The sequence below is a fragment of the Alligator sinensis genome, unplaced genomic scaffold (genome assembly GCF_000455745.1).
Source record: "Alligator sinensis unplaced genomic scaffold, ASM45574v1 scaffold866_2, whole genome shotgun sequence".
In the NCBI taxonomy this organism is placed as follows: Eukaryota; Metazoa; Chordata; order Crocodylia; family Alligatoridae; genus Alligator; species Alligator sinensis.
In genome coordinates this window covers 2,307,914-2,314,172 of record NW_005841900.1, presented here as the reverse complement: position 1 = coordinate 2,314,172, position 6,259 = coordinate 2,307,914, and positions in this window count along the sequence as shown.

The following is a 6,259-nucleotide window of genomic DNA, read 5'->3' as shown; positions in this document are numbered from 1 at the left end:
GCAAACCAATAAGCAGCAAAATAATAAAATTATTTTGGGGTGAAACCTGTACATTTTTCTCCCCAGTACCATCGGCATAGACACATACTATATTGCACTGAATTGTTCATGACAAATGGTTTATTTGACATCTTTTATTTCTGTTTGTGAATTGTTCACAAACATACCAAAACATTCTCAAATTATGGCAACAACTGAGTGAACATATGATTATCCATCATTCAAAAGATGTGAATTTCCTTAGGGCTAAATTAGAGTCCAATTTGTGCAGCCACATAGGGGAATAATGAGGCTGAAATACCTCACAAGAGAACATAGAGCAAGAAGCTTAATGGATATAGAAACCAGCCTCTGTGGACTCAGAGTTATGATTTGCTTTCCAGTCTTCTCGGTGGTTCAGTGCAAGAGTGCTGCCTTTTACTTTGGGCTCACTGCAAAGCCAGCCTTCAAAGAATAATTCTTCAACTGTACTTCAAGTCTGAGTTGTGAATATTCACATTGGGATGGTTAGCTATATAAATCATGTAGTACTACTGATTTATGTAACTGTCAAACAACCACAAAGTAAGTATTCTGAAAATTACAATCAAATATAAAACTTAAAATTCCCTGGATCTGATCTCAGCAAAAAGTATATTGGCATACTTCTATTGACTCACATTGACACATGATATGTTAATGTCATCCTGTGAAAGAACAGAAACAGAACCCTGTGATTTATATATCTAACCAGTAAAGTGAATTTTGAATGGACAGTTGTGAATTTGAAAAGCAATACCCATTATGAAATTAACTTTTTCATAATATTGAACACTTGAGCATAACATTTGCTATCCTTTAATATTTATGCCAGTAAAGCTTGAATACTCCCATGCCTATAAAAAGGAACATCAAAAGGTTGATGGTCAGATTTAAATTTATTTTCACATTCAAATGAATATTTGCAGAGACTAAATTCCACCTTTTTTACAATGCTCACTCTCTGACAAGCACAGTGCACATGCCCCTTTAAAGAGATTACAGTAACCAGCAGTTATAATTTTACTTAAGCTTTTATGACGTTTTTAATTAAAAGGGCTTTAGTGCTTTTCCAGTATGACATTTGATTGCACTCTAGATAATGCATCCCTGCAGACCCTGGCAAGCAATATGCATATAGAAAGTATATAAAATATTTCTATAAGGAATTTTGGCCGGTCTGTCTTCAATGAAAGACACAATTTCACACTAAATGTATTCCTTTGAATAAAGCAGCAACATCAAGATAACTGAAGAAGAACATGCTGTCCAAAACACTTACACTAAACTTACCTTGTTTTCATTCCTCACTACATTCGGTTTTATGCATAGGCAACTGGTAGAGAACTCTATTGATTCCCATTTCATTCATCGCCAGGTTTAGGAACTTTAATTCCACTGCAGAGACCTGTGTCATTAACATAACTGAGACAATAGAAAGTTGTTGTCCTCTCTATAGATCAGCTGTGAGAGGGAGATGAGGCCTACAATTTACCATAGGGATTCAGAGGTATTTGTTGACAACAAATAAATGTTGATATACAAGAACAATAAGTTCTACTGCACGTTCTGAAGAGAAACCATTATATAGCTTTAGGCAGGGCCCAGGATGAGCCTCCTCTTCTCAGATCCCAGGTGAAGGAGCTTCCTTCTTCTCATGGTAGACACCACCAACCAGAGAAGCACTGAGGGAACACAGAACATAGTCTCCCTGTTTCCAGTTCCAGAGCATGGCACCACAGTGGACACAGACAGCTGGAAAGATCAGAAGCAGAGAAAACCGTATGCTACCCTGGGTTGGTGCTTTCTAGCACATGCACCATCTAGTCACCGATGGGAGCTGTGAGGTGCTCAACTAGGCTCAATAAAGACAGAACCTTATTAGGCCTCTTCTGAGAATGAATGAATTGAGATGCCTTAGAGGCTAATAACTTGATCCGATATGAGCAGTTTTTCATAGTGGAAACCAAAAGCACATCTCTGACATAAGAGCAACTCACAACCTATCAAATTTTAAATCCATTCCAATTCATCCAGCTGCTAGGGCTTCTCCATAAGACAGTAGTTAGAATTTATAACTCAGGCCAAACAATGTATTTTTTCCATAATGTAATTCTAAGAAAGAATTGCAAATGTTTTCCAAAAATATTCTCTCCACCCCTGTAGCAGACATCTGGCATGGAAAAATGTAGCCAAAATGGTTCAAGTTTGGCTAAGTTATAAGTAACTGAAATAGAGTATTATAATGGAACATTTCAGGCAAGCTTAACTGTAAATGTTGCGGACTGCACTGCCGTGGGTGTGTGTGCACGCATGTGTGTGTGTGTATGTTGGCACTCATGTACAGACATGCACAAAACCCACCTCATTATTAGTTCTGGAGTTCCAACTAGCACTTTCATAATAAGCTTTTATTCCCACTATAAGGACAAATCGCAATGCAACCTTAACTATGAATCCACAAGGCTGTTTCCATAATAATTTTTTGTAATACCTTTAACACAATAAATGCACAGACTCCTGCCATTATTTGCAACCTGAAAGACATGGATAATGGGGGAGGAATTTCTACTGACTTGAAAGAGATTTTTAGGACTAACATATTATCGAGTGCAGTCCCCTTTCCCTTAATGATCCCATTTGGTAGAAAGAATGCTTTAAGGCATTCAAAAAAGCTTTAAAAGCAGCAGGTTCTCAAATACATATGCCAAGTTGCAGCCAAGAGTGAAATTTTATAGCCCATTGAAAAATAAGATCTTATTATGGAAAACCTGACACGCCCTTAATTATTGCAGGCTGAACGAACCCATTAAAATAAAGCATGCTGATAAAACATTGGAGGCACAGAAGACATTTCTGTAATACGATGTTGGATTAATGCAGTTTGTACACTGTTTCAGAATTCCAGGAATCTTGGCTTTTTAAGTCCCAATAACCAAGTTGTAACCTTAGGAGCATTGGTTCAGTATGGTGACCCTGCATGCCAGCTTACATAAAGAAAGTATATATTTTATTAAAGCTACAGTCATTTTGAACTACACTTATGTCAATCTCTCTAAGCTACTTAGGCCCATACATAAGCATCTTTAAAATATTTATTCTCACAACATCCCTGTGAGGTAGGGAAATGATACTACAGTAATGCCATTTCTAAACAGAACTGAGCTTGAGAGAGACTAAGGCCCAAGTCTTCAAAGGTATCTACATAGGTAGGTGTCTACATTGACCATTAAGGTCCAGGAGTGACTTGTACAAGGCCACAGAGGAAGTTTGTGGCAAAACAGTGAACTGAAACTGGAGGTTAACAAGAATATTGTACGGACAAATATATTAAAACTTGTTCTCAAATGTTGGGGTGCTGAGGGCCCTATACACATCTGTACGTATCTAATACAGGACATGGCCTTCCCCTTCAGGAAAATTTTGGTAGAAGAAAAATATTGGTAGAAGACAGCAGTGCAACTACTTGTGATTTATATAGTAGGGAACATGCAGAAGGTTTCCAATCCTTTTATACTATAGGAGCTGAGAAAACTGTCCAGTATTTTTATAAAAAGAAATTCACTGTTTTACAAATGCCTGTCACTTGAATCAAAACAGTTTGTGAAGTGTCTCTTGTTTTCCATGTTCTACTATAACCATATCTTTTCTGATTTAAAACCTAGTGAAATTTCAGCTCCTTTTATTTTTATGGTATATCACACTAAAGCTGGCGGTGATTATCTTGACAGAGGAACTGCTCCTTCTGAAATTTGAAATTATGTCTTATTTAGCACTCTTCCACCCTCTAGTGGCTGAATATATTTCCAGTGAGTCTACAGAAAAGCTTAAAGGCCATTATAACCAAATAATGGTAGATGAGCTGGCCCTAATGTAATTTGCTGCAGATTTGCCTTTACACACGAGTGTGCCTTATACATTTGATTAATTAAGAAAATATTTAGGACTTAAAAGAAACTGGCATCTCAGCAGATTTAAACATATCCACACAATGAAACACGTGGATCTGATTCTGCCATCAGATATATAACACTTCTCTGTCTTTGATGGAATTTATGGCACCGTGCAGTTTAAGATTAAACTGTTCATGTCAGTTGTATGCTAGATCATTTCCCTATGTGGAAAAATCTGTATGAAATTAGGACAGTGTTGGGTTCCTTTAATGTAGTCTCCACCAAATCATTCTGTGAGATTGGGATGGCGTTGGCCACCTTGCAGCTAAGATTGCAAAGCCCACAGATCTCTACAGTAGTTGCCACAGAACAGAGCCATCTATGTTGAGACCCCATGTCCCTATGTTGCTTTGCTAAATCCTGCACCCCTCTGCATGCCTTCAGTGGCACACTTCAGTGGCTGGCTGAGTTTCCTTTTTAACTCTTGAACTCCCCAAAAGGAAATTACACAGCACGGAGAGGCTGCCTCAGGCAGAATTAACTTCACACTGGCAAAAAGGCTCCTTTCAAGGTTCAAGGGAAGAGATAATAATGAGAGAGGCAGAATTCCCCTCCTTCTGTGCCAGTCTCTACACAGATCACGGAGGACAACTAAGTGGTGTATGTATGCAGATTGCACCGGTACATAAAAACAATTCAGTTCAAGATCCCTGCTGCTCATGTGGGGAGGATAAATAGTTTTCACAAAGGAAAGAGTTGAACAAAAAAGATGAATTCATTCAAAGGAAATGCTGCTCCTATCATTTCCCCCTGTTCAATAATTTAGATTATGATTGCAGCTATCTTTTAAAAACATTCCATATATTTCACACACAGTTAAATTGCTCCAGGTATTGTATTCTTCTAGTCAAAAACAAAAGGAGAATTGCACTGTCAGTATTTAAACCATTTAGCTATTCCCCTCCCTCCGCCCCCTCAAAAATAGGGCACAAGGCTCTCTCAGATCTGAACAGTGACCAGGTTCACTTAAACACTGCAAAACTCATACTAACAACAGAAGTAGTGCAGAGAGAGACTAGAATGTCAGATTCCCAATCTGCCATGTAAATCCCCCTAATTCCTCAGAATTAAATATATTTAATAAAGGGATCATCAGTCATGGGTTCAAACCAAAATCCCTGGATCGTAATAACCTCAAATTTTAAAGTACTTCAGATCCACATCCAAAACTTTTGTGACTCGTACCAATTCTAGGGATTATGCATGCAACATTAACAACATTTGAATACCAGAACAGAGCAGAAAACACACAACTTTATCATTTATGCCACAGATATCTTTGATCTTCTGAACTTGGATTCAGGGCTTTTACCATCTTCAGTCCTAATGCTGACCTGAGACGTGGACCTGCAGTATAGAGCACACTACTAACTCTTACTTTTTGTAGGACACTGAGCAAATTTATACTTTTTCTGAACAACAGTTTCTTTCTAGAATATAAAACAAGGGTAAAGGATTGGATTAAGTACCTTCAGTTAATCCAGGGGTGGGCAAAATGTGGCCCGTGGGCTGGATGCGGCCCTCCAGGCCATTCTATCCGGCCTGCGGGACCCCTCAAAAATTTAGAAAAATAATATTTATCTGCCCCTGGCTGCCTGTCATGCAGCCCTCAATGGCTTCCCAAAACTCAGTAAGCGGCACTCCGCCCAAAATAATTTCCTGTCCCTGATTAATCTGTTGTATTGATAATCTCTGTACTATCTTGCAGCAAAACACTCCCCTACTTTAATTGATACCACCAGTAGGACCGCAGACAGGGTGTAGCAGGGCACTGTGATGAGCCTACCTCAGGATAGGATGCCTGAGATGCAGCTTCCAGGTGGCAGGGGGGCTGATTGGGGGCTCACCTGACCAGAAGAGGGCCAGGCTGAGGCTAGATAAACCCCGTGCCTGAGCCAGCCAAGTAGTTTAGCCCTAAGAGCCTTGGGGAGAGGTGCTCCTGAAGGACCCAGGTAGGTAGGGGAAGCAGAGTAACCTGCAGGTCTGGGAACAAGAGAATATTACCCAGCACAGAGGGTTTTATGCAGGCAAGGGGCCTTTGTTTTATGTTGATACCATTGTTTGAGTTACAAGGCTTCAGCCCTGCTGGAGATGGGCTCAAGGTCTACAGAGGGTTCCCCAGCTGAGAGAAGAGCTGAGGGGGAATACAGAAAGCCCAGCAGCCAAGAAAAGGGGCTGAGGGCGGTACTGAGTGTGTGGAACCAGTGAGGGTCGAGGAAGCCCAGAGGGGGCTTACCTAAGTGAAAGGAAACATTGATGAAAATGCCACCAGTGAGGCTTGGGGTGTG